The sequence below is a fragment of the Sander lucioperca genome, chromosome 9, assembly GCF_008315115.2.
Source record: "Sander lucioperca isolate FBNREF2018 chromosome 9, SLUC_FBN_1.2, whole genome shotgun sequence".
NCBI lineage: Eukaryota > Metazoa > Chordata > Actinopteri > Perciformes > Percidae > Sander > Sander lucioperca.
In genome coordinates, this window is record NC_050181.1 from 20,987,079 (window position 1) to 21,001,539 (window position 14,461).

The 14,461-nt window shown below is 41.2% G+C and overlaps 1 long non-coding RNA gene and 1 pseudogene across 1 annotated transcript; both read right to left on the bottom strand.

The window, feature by feature from the left end:
* Positions 1–6,196: 6,196 nt before the first annotated feature.
* LOC118495870 lies at positions 6,197–14,047 on the bottom strand. The gene is made up of 3 exons (XR_004898314.1): positions 13,911–14,047; positions 13,529–13,535; positions 6,197–6,374 (listed from the first exon to the last, which is right to left on the bottom strand). It is a non-coding gene; the product is annotated as an uncharacterized LOC118495870 (long non-coding RNA).
* LOC116052723 lies at positions 6,403–8,333 on the bottom strand (annotated as a pseudogene).
* Positions 14,048–14,461: the final 414 nt, after the last annotated feature.

Genomic DNA, 14,461 nt, shown 5'->3' on the forward strand with positions numbered 1-14,461 from the left:
ATACTATGACTTTTTTTTGACATACTATACTGACTTTTTTCGACATACTATGACATTTTTGACATACAATACTACCTTTTTCGACATACTATACTATGACTTTTTTTCGACTTTTTTCGACATACAATACTACTTTTTTCGACATACAATACTACTTTTTTCGACATACAATACTATGACTTTTTTTCGACATACAATACTACTTTTTTCGACATACAATACTATGACTTTTTTTCGACATACAATACTACGACTTTTTTTCGACATACAATACTATGACTTTTGACATACTATACTAAGACTCACTTTTTTGACATACAATACTATGACTTTTTTCAATACTACTTCGACATGCTATAGTAAGACTTTTTACAACATAGTGTACTATGACTTTGACATACAATACTACCTTTTTTGACATTCTATACTATGACTTTTCGACATACTATGCTACGACTGTTTTCGACATACAATACTATGACTTTTTTCGACATACTGTACTATGACTGACATACTATACTACTTTTGTCGACATACTATAGTAAGACTTTTCGACATACTATACTATGACTTTTCGACATACTATACTACTTTTGTCGACATACTATAGTAAGACTTTGATATACTATACTGACTTTTTTCGACATACTATGACATTTTTGACATACAATACTACCTTTTTCGACATACTATACTATGACTTTTTGACATACTATACTATGACTCACTTTTGGACATACCATACTAAGACTTTTTTCACTTTTATGAAATACTATGACTTTTTTTGACATACTATACTGACTTTTTTCGACATACTATGACTTTTTTCACATACAATGCTACCTTTTTCGACATACTATACTATGACTTTTTGACATACTATACTATGACTTTTTTTAACATATTACACTTTGACTTTTTTTCGACTTTTTGACATACAATACTACTTTTTTTGACATACAATACTACTTTTTTCGACATACAATACTATGACTTTTTTCGACATACAATACTATGACTTTTTTTCGACATACAATACTACGACTTTTTTTGACATACAATACTATGACTTTTTTCAATATTACTTCGACATGCTATAGTAAGACTTTTTACGACATAGTGTACTATGACTTTTCGACATACAATACTACCTTTTTTGACATTCTATACTATGACTTTTCGACATACTATGCTATGACTGTTTTCGACATACAATACTATGACTTTTTTCGACATACTGTACTATGACTGACATACTATACTACTTTTGTCGACATACTATAGTAAGACTTTTTGACATACTATACTATGACTTTGACATACTATACTACGACTTTGACATACTATACTACTTTTGTCGACATACTATAGTAAGACTTTTTGACATACTATACTATGACTTTTCGACATACTATACTACTTTTGTCGACATACTATAGTAAGACTTTTTGACATACTATACTATGACTTTTTTGACATACTATACTATGAATTTTTTGACATACAATAATACAACTTTTTTCAACATACTATACTATGACTTTTTTTCGACATAGTATGTTTTGGAAGGTTTTTGGTTGGCTTCTTCTATTACATGAAATAGTCTGCGTACATTGTCTGCAGCAGATGCTTGGGTATAAAACCTGATTGGTTGGGGTGGACTAGCTTCTCGATAAAGCGCTCTAAGCGGAGAGCCAGGTCTTTGGAATTAAGCTTAATATCAGTCCCGATGAGGCTGATGGGCCTGTAATTTGAGCAATCTGTAGGATCTTTACCCTTCTTTGGCATAACGGAAATCAGCGCGGTGTTGGTTTGTTGGTGGAAAGTACCCTTCTCTATGGCTGAAGTTAAAGCTTGTAAAATGGTAGGTCCTAAGATGTCAAAATACTGTAGAAGAAGTTCTGATGGCATTCCATCCACCCTGGTGTTTTCCCTTTTTTAACCGTTTTTAATGCTGATTTTCTCTAAAGTTATCGGTTGACCCAGTACTTCTGCCTCTTCTGGGTCAAGACTTTTTTTAAAACTTTTGACATACTATACTATGACATTTTTTGACAAACCATACAACTTTTTTTGACATACTATACTAAGACTGACCTTTCTCGACATACAATACTATGACTTTTTTTCGATATACAATACTATGACTTTTTTCAACATACTGTACAATGACTTACTTCTTTCGACATACTATACTATGACTTTTTTTCAACATACTATGACTTTTTTCGACATACAATACTACTTTTTTCGACATACAATACTACTTTGACATACAATACTACTTTTTTCGACATACTATAGTAAGACTTTATTCACTTTTTGACATACTATACTATGACTTTTTTTTACATACAATACTATGACTTTAACATACTATGACTTTTTTTCGACATACTATACTATGACTTTTGTTTGACATACTATACTATGACTTACTTCTTTTGACATACTATACTACCTTTTTCGACATACTATGACTTTTTTTCGACATACTATACTAGACGTTTTGACAAACTATACCATGACTTTTTTCGACCTACAATAATATGACTTTATTCACTTTTTTCGACAAACAATACTACTTTTTTCGACATAATAATAATAATAATAATAATAATAATAATAATAATAATAATAAGACTTTATTCACTTTTTTCGACATACTATAGTAAGACATTATTCACTTTTTGCGACATACTATACTATGACACTTTTTTAACATACTATACTATGACATTTTTTGACAAACTATACAACTTTTTCGACATACAATACTACTTTTTTTCGACATACTATAGTAAGACTTTATTCACTTTTTGACATACTATGACATTTTTTTTACATACAATACTATGACTTTTTTAACATACTATGACTTTTTGACATACAATACTACGACTTTTTTCGACATACAATAATGACTTTTTTCGACATACAATAATGACTTTTTTCGACATACAATACTACTTTTTTCGACATACTATGACTTTTATTGACAAATTATACGACTTTTTTCGACATATTATACTATGACTTTTTTACATACAATACTATGACTTTTAACATACTATACTATGACTTTTTTTCGACAAACTATACTACCTTTTTCGACATACTATGACGTTTTTTCGACATACTATACTATGACTTTTTTTTTTTTTTTTTAAGATTATTTTTTGGGGCTTTTCCCTTTATTATAGTGAGAGTGAGAAGGGTGAAAGGGGGAGAGAGAGACGGGGGATGACACGCAGCAAAGGGCCGCAGGTCGGATTTGAACCCGGGCCGCTGCAGGACTCAGGCAACATGGGGCGAACGCTCTTACTGGGTGAGCTAGAGGCCGCTCCTATACTATGACTTTTTTTCGACATACAATACTATGACTTTTTTCGACATACAATAATGACTTTTTTCGACATATAATATGACTTTATTCACTTTTTTCGACATACAATTCTACTTTTTTCGACTTTTTTCGACATACTATAGTAAGACTTTATTCACTTTTTGACATACTATACTATGACTTTTTTTACATAAAATACTATGACTTTTTTAACATACTATACTATGACTTTTTGACATACAATACTATGACTTTTTTCGACATACAATACTATGACTTTTTGACATACAATACTACGACTTTTTTCGACATAGATTACTATGACTTTTTTCGACATACAATACTACTTTCTTTGACATACAATACTACTTTTTTTTGACAAATTATACAACTTTTTTTGATATATTATACTATGACTTTTTTACATACAATACTATGACTTAACATACTATACTATGACTTTTTTTCGACAAACTATACTACCTTTTTCGACATACTATGACTTTTTTTCGACATACTATGACTTTTTTTCGACATACTATGACTTTTTTTCGACATACTATACTATGACTTTTTTTTTTTTTTAAAGATTATTTTTTGGGGCTTTTCCCTTTATTATAGTGAGAGTGAGAAAGGTGAAAGGGGGAGAGAGAGACGGGGGATGACACGCAGCAAAGGGCTTGATTTGAACCCGGGCTGCTGCAGGACTCAGGCAACATGGGGCGAATGCTCTTACTGGGTGAGCTAGAGGCCGCTCCTATACTGTGACTTTTTTTCGACATACAATAATGACTTTTTTCGACATATATGACTTTATTCACTTTTCGACATACTATACTATGACTTTTTTTTTACATACAATACTATGACTTTTTTTTAATATACTATGACTTTTTTTTCGACATACTATACTACCTTTTTCAACATACTATACTATGACTTTTTTACATACAATACTATGACTTTTTTTAACATACTATATGACTTTTTTTCGACATACCATACTATGACTTACTTCTTTTGACATACTATACTATGACTTTTTTACATACAATACTGACTTTTTTCGACATACTATACTATGACTTTTTTTGACATACAATACTACTTTTTTCGACATAATACTACTTTTTTTACATACAATACTATGACTTTTTTAACATACTATACTATGACTTTTTTTCGACATACTATACTACGACTTTTGTCGACATACTATACTATGACTTGGAAAATGGTTCACAAAAAGTATTGGAGGAGGGACCTAGAGGTCTACCAAAATATGAAATTCTTTTAACAAAACTAGGCCTAGCTTACCTCTAGCTCTTTAAACATAAACACAAACAAAAGACCTTGCCTTCTCTAAAAAAGTGCTTAACAAAACCATACACAGATGGCACCAACCAGTAAACCTTGTGTATCTATACAAAGTTAACGTGCATGTTAAAATGTACAGGGTACCCCAACTTACCTAAGGTCCTCAACCTCCAACCACATACAAGTCTAAACACAAAAACAACAGCAACAGGTCAACCAGCAGGGAGAGCAGCAATCAGAGAGCAGTGTGCAGAGAGACCTAACTCTCCTCAGGGGTGCTCCTTTTATTGGCTGCCTTGAATGCTGATTGGTCAACTCCAAGCACAGGTGGAAAGCAATCATCTCAATCACCTGGAGAGAAAACAGAGTGAGGAAGAGAAAGAAAAACAAGAGGGAAGACATATGCAAACAAACAGATGTTGCCTGGCATGAAACATAACAATAATAATATTTTAATGCAGGCTAATAACAATAAGGTAAAAGCACTGCTGAGTGATCAGAAAAGGCTCAAGGATTAATAAATCCTGGCTGTTAGCCTGGTCAGGAGCAGGCTAGCTGCACCTAATAAATCTCCATGGTAACTCAGGTGCCTTTGCTTTTGTGAAACCGAGTCAAGGCTAAATTGAGCCAGGATAACTGGGAAATCCTGGCTTAATGCGCTATCTAGGTTTTGTGAAATAGCCCTCAGGTTATCAGGATGAAGGTGCTCTCTTGTGTCCTGCATCAATTTATACATTTCACTTGTTAACCTGCTGGGATGTTCACTGCAGGAAGACCTGTCCAAACTTTAAACATCAGTAAAGAGACATTTAAATAGACGTCATATTACACTGTGTCAGTATGTTCATAGTAGTCACACCCTGTAACACTGGTGCTGCATTCAAGTCTCATTGAAGAGAAGAGTTACAGCTCTCAGGTTGTAAATAGTATTTGGGAATGTGCGATTTGTGGCTAAACGTTAAAATTCCTCAGAATTCTGATTAAACAATGTACAAATATTTCAACTACACAATATCTGTTGTCTTATTTGTGTCAGGACTTTTAAGCCTATGTAATAAACCATCTTCAGTGACTCAGTTCACAAAGAAAAGGTTGGTTGTAAAAAGCAACAAGTGATAGAAAACTCTGCTCATTTCTTTGTGACTAAGCGGTTTTAGTGAGAAAAGAAGAAAGGACCGAGACTGACTAACTCTAAACATGAACTCTGTACTTTCTGGTGTTTGAGGAAAACTGCCTCAGTTATAATCTCATATCAGTTTCACATTTCTCCATCAGATTTGTATGAAACCCTGGAATGAAGACAAGGAGAAAATACTTTGTTCATGTTAGTTTATTCATCACCAAAAACATTTAGTTACAGATTCACTTCAGCCACACAGTGGGTTTGACTCTGATATAGAAAAGACAATAATGAATAATCTCCTTTTTGATTATGATCAGGATTAACAAATACATGTCATTATAGATTTCTTTACAAAGAGAACAAAGTATAGAGGATAAAGGAGGTCTGATGATTTTCTGTATGTGTGTGTGTGTGTGTGTGTCTCTTACACCCATGATGTGAAGAGATACTACATACAAATACATCGATACAAATATTCAAACATTTAGACAGCAGAGAAGTTTTCATTCTCAGTTCAGGTCAACAAACATCATGAGCAGTGATAGCCTCCGTGGCTAAACAGACACAGGAAGGAGTCACCTAAAGAAACTCAAACATTTCCACAACAACTAAGGACATCCCATAATGTTTGACTGACAGCTGATCTCTGTGCAGTGGAGAAATGTCACAACAATCACCTCTCAGCAACAAACATGGAGACTAAATAGGTTGAAGAGTTAAAACACAGAGATTAACCCTTAAATTACTTCTGTCTATTTCAGTTTACACAACTCAGCAGACTCTCCAGGATAAAGATAAACTCCAGCATAGAGCGGCTGAGTGAATGTGGTCTGGACTCTGTGGAGGAGAGTCATGGTTTCAGAGACTCTGTAGAAGGACAGAATACCTGCACTGTGATCCAGGTACACTCCTACTCTGGAGGACACAGGACCTGAGACGGGAGTTCGGACATTGTTGTAACAAAATGAATAACTATTTTTTTCACAATGTAACGCCCATGATTTGTCATTTAATCCAAATGCACATTCATTCAACCTCTCTGCTCTGCTGATATTCTTGTATGTGACTGCTACATAAATGTTACCTCTCCACCTCCCAGTAACAACGTCCAGTCAGACTCTCTCTACTCAGGACCTGAGGCCATACAGTGAATCTGTCTGGGTGACTAGAATAAAGCTGATGTCTCATGTATGTTGCTTTTCTCTTCCCCTCAGATAATAACAGCTGTGTATGAGCTGTGTTTGGATCCAGTGTGATTTCACGTGAATATTTTAAGAATTCAGCTCTGGTCTTGGGCTCTGGTTGTGACAGTAAAAAATCCTCTAGAGTCAGCAGGGGTGTAGGACAAAATTCTGGTCTCTGTACATACGCATTCTCTGTGGGCCCCTTCCAGCATCTCAAATCTTTGTGGTCCTTTCTCACATGAGGGTCCTGTATACTCTGTCTTCTGTTTACCGCCAGTCCTACAGCCATTCCTGTCAGTGAGACGTTTGTCCACTTCTCTCTCAGAACGTCCTGTAGTCTATCTCTGACTTCTGACACGGCCGCTGTCACATCCACAAAGTAGCTCAGAGGACGGATATGGATGCTGGGTGTTGATTGGCTGAGTGCTGACAGTGAGGGGTAGTTGTGTAGAAACTGGTTGTGATCCTCTGTGTGTGAGAGCTTCTTCAGCTCAGCGTCTTTCCTCTTCAGCTCAGTGATCTCCTGCTCCAGCTTCTCCTGAAGCTCTTTGACTCGACTCACTTCACTTTTCTGCTGGGATCTGACCTGCTGCTTCACATCAGAGCTTCTTTTCTCCAGGAGACGGATCAGCTCAGTGAAGATCTTCTCGCTGTCCTCCACTGCTTTATCAGCAGAGAGATTGATGGCCTCCGCCTGCTGTTGAAGCTGTCTCTCTGTCCTGGATTCTCTGCTGGATGTTTTGTCGACTCCCCTCGAGCTTTTTCTGCCTCTCAGTCCTTTCTGCTGCAGCTGTTACTGTGTCGTGGCCTTTATGTTCATCCATTAAGCAGAGATAACAGATAAGCTGCTGGTCAGTACGGCAGAAAATCTTCATCACCTTATGACGAGAGCAGATGTTCTCCTGGAGCTTCTTGGAGGGCACCACCAGCTTGTGTTTCTTTAATTGAGGAACATCATAATGAGGCTGGAGGTGTTGATCACAGTAAGACATCAGACACACCAGGCAGGATTTGAGAGCTTTCAGTTTCCTCCCAGTGCAGAAATCACAGGCCACATCTTCAGCTACAGCATAGCAGTGATCAGCAGGAGCAGCTTGGAGTCCAGTCTTCTTCAGCTCCTCCACTAAATCTGCTAACATGGTGTTTTTCAGCAGGACAGGCCTCGGTATGAACGTCTGCCTTCACTGAGGACAGCTGTAGATGTTCTTACGATCCTCTCCATTCCAGTGGCTTTTAATACAGTTCATGCAGTAGCTGTGTCCACAGGAAGTAGTTACCGGATCCTTCAGTAGATCCAGACAGATGGAACATGAGAAGGTCTCCTGGTCCAGCTGAACTCCTTTCTGCGCCATTTCACCTCTCAGTAACAACAACTGTCTGACTGCGACTGATCTGTGACTGCCTTATCAAGTACTTCAGGTCCAAGGTTCAGCTTTATTAATATTACACAACACAGGGAGCGATTATAAAGCTTTAGTACCTTACAGGAAGAGGAGCTGCATTTAGAGTTTGGAATTTGATCATCAGTTAAAACCTGCTCCACATCTGAAAACATGAAGTTTTAAGTTGTAAAATTACTCCTTGGCTCCCCAGGTTTTGGTGATGGTGCTATATTTCTCTAATTCTTCTTCAAAGTCTGTTAACTTTTCCTTTACTGGTTCACGAATATCTGACTGACAACAGGAAGTTATGAAACTAAACTGTCATATAAAAACTTAAATTGCTGTATAATAATCTTCTCACAAGTTTAAATGATGAAATCCTAGAATGTGTGTGAAAAGTATCAGAGGTAAGTACTCTGAAAACAGGTGCATCACAAGGTGCCATTTTATCACCTTTGTAATTTTCTCTGTAAACCACTCAGTTTAAAATCCAACCCTGACTCTTTAACTTCCTACAGTGTGCTGACGATGTGGTACTGGTTGCCCTTCTGTGTGAGGGGGACTCTGCAAAAGGTTGTACATATTTTAATCATGTCATTCCTCTGCAGCAGAGGTGTGAGGAGGGTGTGTTTAATTCATTAAGGTAAACATAGAAATGGTCTTATCAAGAAACACACAACACACTGATAAGCTTCAACCTTTGATCATTACTGTATCCCCAGAAAAGTTCAAGAGTTTTAAATGTGTTGGAAATGTGATTGATGGCCGCCTTAACACACGGAGAACTGACTACATTTTTAAAGTGCTCGTATTATGCTTTTGGCTTTTCCCCTTTCCTTTATTGTTATATATCTTTTTTTGTGCATGTTATAAGTTTACAAAGTGAAAAAGCCCAAAGTCCACCCCAAAGGGACTTACCTTCTCCAACAGAAAACACTGTTCACAAACTGCTCCAAACAGCTCTATTATAGTCCAGCCTTTACTTCAGAGACAAACGTGAGTCACTTTGTAACACACGTTATAATGCTCGCCTAGCTGCTAGCATGGCACGCCCTCATACTCTGCTTCTGACTGGCTAGTAGTCCTTACCTAGGTACTGGCAGTGCACGCCCTCATACTCTGCAACTGAAACGCTAGCAGTACTTACTGCGTATGTGTGACTCCCAACAAAGATGGAACAGAAGTGAGAGGTCTCACTCTAGCTAAAACAGAGCTCAACACACAGGGTGAAAAGAGGAGGTGCAGCAATGTGTAGCACAACATAAATGGTGTTCTCTGAAAATTAAACCACAAACCTATTCTGGTACAACCTCTAAATACAATTCTGAACCTGAAAAGGAGCATAATATGAGCACTTTAACTAAAACATGCAGACAACCCGAGTAGTTGGGAATGTGAGATTTGAGGCTAAACGTTAAAATGTCCAACTTGTTTATTTCCCATGAAACATGAAAATACCTTTACCAAATGTAATGAATCAACTACACAACATCTGTTGTCTTATGTGTGTCATGACCTTTAAGTCTGTGTTTAAATCCTCTTTGACTCAATTCACAAAGAAAAGGTTGGTTGTTAAAAGCAACAAGTGATAGAAAACTCTGCTCATTTCACTGTGACAAAGCTGTTTTAGTGAGAAAAGAAGGACCGAGACTGACTGACTCTAAACATGAACTCTGTACTTTCTGGTGTTTCAGGAAGAAAACTGCCTGAGTTATAATCTCATATCAGTTTCACATTTTCTCCATCTGTCACGTCTGGTGCGAAGGCAGGCAAGGTTTGGACCCAAATGCAGTTTAAGAGTTTTATTTAAAGATAAGCAAAACTTACTTGGAGATATAATCCAATTCATAAAGGAAATCCACGACAGGGAATGCAGAAACAAACAGAACGCACAGCAAAAAGACGAGACGATCCGACACAAGGGAAAACAGAGAGGCTAAATACACAAGGTAATGAGGGAACGAGAGGCAGGTGACACAACAGGTGGAACAAATCAAAAAAGGCGGGAAACAAACAAAGACAGGAAGAAAGCTAGACAAGACAAGGGAGACAAGACAGACTACAAAATAAAACAGGAAACCAAGCAAAACAGAGAAACAAGACAACACAATAAAACAGAACAAAATACCAAAACCCTGACAGTACCCCCCCCACGGGACAGATCCCAGATGTCCAAAAAACAAAAACAAAAAACAAAACAGAACAAAAGGCGAGGGACGAACGGAGGAACCAAAAAAGTAAAACGGGGCTAGAGAACAGAGAGTCACTGAGGCACAGGGAACAGAGAGCATAGAGGGCACTCAGGGGAAACAGAGGGCCGTAGGGGCCCGGGGGAAAACTGGGGGGCCACTCGGGGAAGGGAACAGGAAGACCCCAGGACAGGGACAGAGAGGCCTCGGCAACAGGGGACAGAGAGGCCTCGGCAACAGGGGACAGAGAGGCACTGGGGCACAGGGAACAGAGAGGCCTCGGCTACCGGGAACCATGGGCACCTGGGGCAGCAGTGAAGGCAGAACCCTTCAGGCGGCGAAGGCTGAATCCTTCAGACGGCCGAACAGGTCGGCGAAGGTAGAGCCCCTCTGAAGGACGTCCGTGAAGGCGAAACCCCTCTGGAGGGCGACGGCGAAGGCAGAATCCTTCTGGAGGCCGGCGGCGAAGGCGAAACCCCTCTGGAGGCCGTCTGCGAGGGCGAATCCCTTCTGAAGACTGGCGGCGAAAGGCGAATCCCTTCTGAAGGGCGGCGGCGAAGGCGAATCCCCTCATAAGGCCGGCGGCGAAGGCGAAACCCCTCTGGAGGCCGGCAGCGAAGGCAGCATCCCTCAGGCGGACAAGCAGGACGGCTAAGGCTGAATCCCTCAGGAGACCTGGCAGGCCAGCGAAGGCTAAACCCCTCTGTGGGCCGGGCAGGCGAAGGGTCAGCTGGGCTGGAGACAGGCGACGGGTCAGCTGGGCTGGAGACAGGCGACGGGTCAGCTGGGCTGGAGACAGGCGACGGGTCAGCTGGGCTGGAGTCAGATGGCCAGGCAACCGGGGCAGAGGTTGACTGGGGTGCCCACAGGACACGAGGGGCAGGAGTGGGCCTGACCGCCGACAGAGCACGAGGGGCAGGAGTGGGTCTGACCGCTGACAGGACACGAGGGGCCGGAGTCGGCCTGACTGCCGACAGGACACGAGGGGCCGGAGTCGGCCTGACCGCCACAGGCAAAGTCTCATGGGGGCAGAACAAAGGCAAAGTCACTAGGGAGGTCTCTGGGACGCCGGAGACCGGCAAGGCTTCAGGGGCAGTCTCTGGGACGCCGGAGACCGGCAAGGCCTCAGGGACAGTCTCTGGGGCGCTGGTGACTGGCGAAGTCACTGGCTTACCCGTAGATGAACCCTCTGGGAGAGCGGTCGACGTAGACTCTGGGAGGTCTGTCGACGTAGACTCTGGGAGAGTGGTCATCGAAGACTCTGGACGACTGGAAGATTCTAGCAGAGCGGTCATAGAAGACTCTGGACGACTGGAAGACTCTAGCTGAGCGGTCATAGGAGACTCTGGACGACTGGAAGACTCTAGCAGAGCGGTCATAGGAGACTCTGGACGACTGGAAGACTCTAGCAGAGCGGTCATCGAAGACTCTGGACGACTGGATGACTCTAGCAGAGCGGTCATAGAAGACTCTGGACGACTGGAAGACTCTAGCAGAGCGGTCATCGGAGACTCTGGACGACTCTAGCTGAGCGGTCATCGGAGACTCTGGACGACTGGAAAACTCTAGCAGAGCGGTCATCGGAGACTCTGGACGACTGGAAGACTCTAGCAGAGCGGTCATCTGAGACTCTGGACGGCTGCAGAGATTCTGGAAGACTGCACGTCAGCGGCGGTTCTGGAAGGCTGCACGTCAGCGGCGGTTCTGGAAGGCTGCACGTCAGCGGCGGTTCTGGGCGGCTGCACGTCAGCGGCGGTTCTGGAAGGCTGAACGTCAGCGGAGGAACAATGGTGAACTCAGACTCAGGAATACTGGTAGACTCAGGAACAGTAACTCTGGTCCGCACGGACTCAGGACCGCTGGACAGCACGAGCTCAGGTCCGCTGAACAGCACGGGCTCTGGTCCGCTGGACAGCACGGGCTCTGGTCCGCTGGACAGCACGGGCTTAGGTCCGCTGCACAGCACGGGCTCAGGTACACAGGTTAGCTCAGGCTCAGGTACACAGGTTAGCTCAGGCACAGGTACACAGGTTAGCTCAGGCTCAGGTACACAGGTTAGCTCAGGCTCAGGTACACAGGTCAGCTCAGGCTCAGATACACTGGTCAGCTCAAGTCCGACAAGAGGTTGATGCAGGGCATGGCGCTGGGAGCCATGTCTTCCCCTCCTCCGTCTTCGGCCTCCACGAGTCCCAGAAAACACAGCCAGGCGGGTCCCCTCAAAGGACTGCTTGCTGTTGGGGGTGCCCGCCAGACAGGCAGCAGTAGAGCAAACGGAAAAAAGTTCCGGGGAAGCAGGCGAGGAGACAGGTTGAGTCAGGAACAGAGAGCCAGCAGCTAGGAAGCTAGTAGGCCGTGAAACAGGCAGGCTGGTTGTCTGCTGTACATGAGACTCGGAAAGGCTGTCTGGCTTGGAGACTAGAAAGCTAAACTCCTTTTCAGTAGCCTGCCAGCGAGCCTCCATGATGCTCCTAGCAAGGGCAAGATCTTCCTCATGAAGATCATGAAAAAAATCCCATCAAAAATTCTCCCACTGAGTCCATGGGGTGAAAAAGCGGTACAAACTCCATACCTGCTGGGTCCATAACTGGTCGGATCATTCTGTCACGTCTGGTGTGAAGGCAGGCAAGGTTTGGACCCAAATGCAGTTTAAAGAGTTTCATTTAAAGATAAGCAAAACTTACTTGGAGATATAATCCAATTCATAAAGGAAATCCACGACAGGGAATGCAGAAACAAACAGAACGCACAGCAAAAAGACGAGACGATCCGACACGAGACAAGGGAAAACAGAGAGGCTAAATACACAAGGTAATGAGGGAACGAGAGGCAGGTGACACAACAGGTGGAACAAATCAAAAAAGGCGGGAAACAAACAAAGACAGGAAGAAAGCTAGACAAGACAAGGGAGACAAGACAGACTACAAAATAAAACAGGAAACCAAGCAAAACAGAGAAACAAGACTACACAATAAAACAGAACAAAATACCAAAACCCTGACACCATCAGCTTTGTATGAAACCCTGGAATCAAGACAAGACGAAAATACTTTGTTCATGTTAGTTTATTCATCACCAAAACTTTTAGTTACAGATTCACTTCATCCACACAATCAGTGTGTTCGACTGTCAGATATAGAAAAGACAATAATGAATGTAACAATAATGTGTGTGTGTGTGTGTGTGTGTGTGTGTGTCTCTTACACCCATGATGTGGAAGAGAAACAACAACATACAAATACATCGATACAAATATTCAAACATTTAGAGAGCAGAGAAGTTTTCATTCTCAGTTCAGGTCAACAAACATCATCATGAGCAGTGATAGCCTCCGTGGCTAAACAGACACAGGAAGGAGCCACCTAAAGAAACATTTACACAACAACTAATGACAAGATGTCAAAGGACATCCCATAATGTTTGACTGACAGCTGATCTCTGTGCAGTGAGGAAATGACACAACAATCAGCTCTCATCAACAAACATAGAGACACAATAAGTTGAAGAGTTAAAACAAAGAGCCCGTATATGACTTCTCTCTATTTCAGTTTACACAACTCAGCAGATTCTCCATAACAATAAAACCGAAGTCCAGCATAGAGCGGCTGAGTGAATGTGGTCTGGACTCTGTGGAGGAGAGTCATGGTTTCAGAGACTCTGTACTGTACTCTGTACTCTGCACTGTGATCCAGGTACACTCCTACTCTGGAGGACATAGGACCTAAGATAGGAGTTTGGACATTGTTGTACCAAAATTTATATCTGCTATCGTCACAATCTAACGCCCAAGATTTGTCATTTCGTCCAAATCTACATTTATCCCCTGCTCTGCTGATATTCTTGTATGCAACTGCTATGTCTACTCCGTTCCCTCTCAATTTCACCTCCCAGTAACAACGTCCAGTCAGACTCTCTCTACTCAG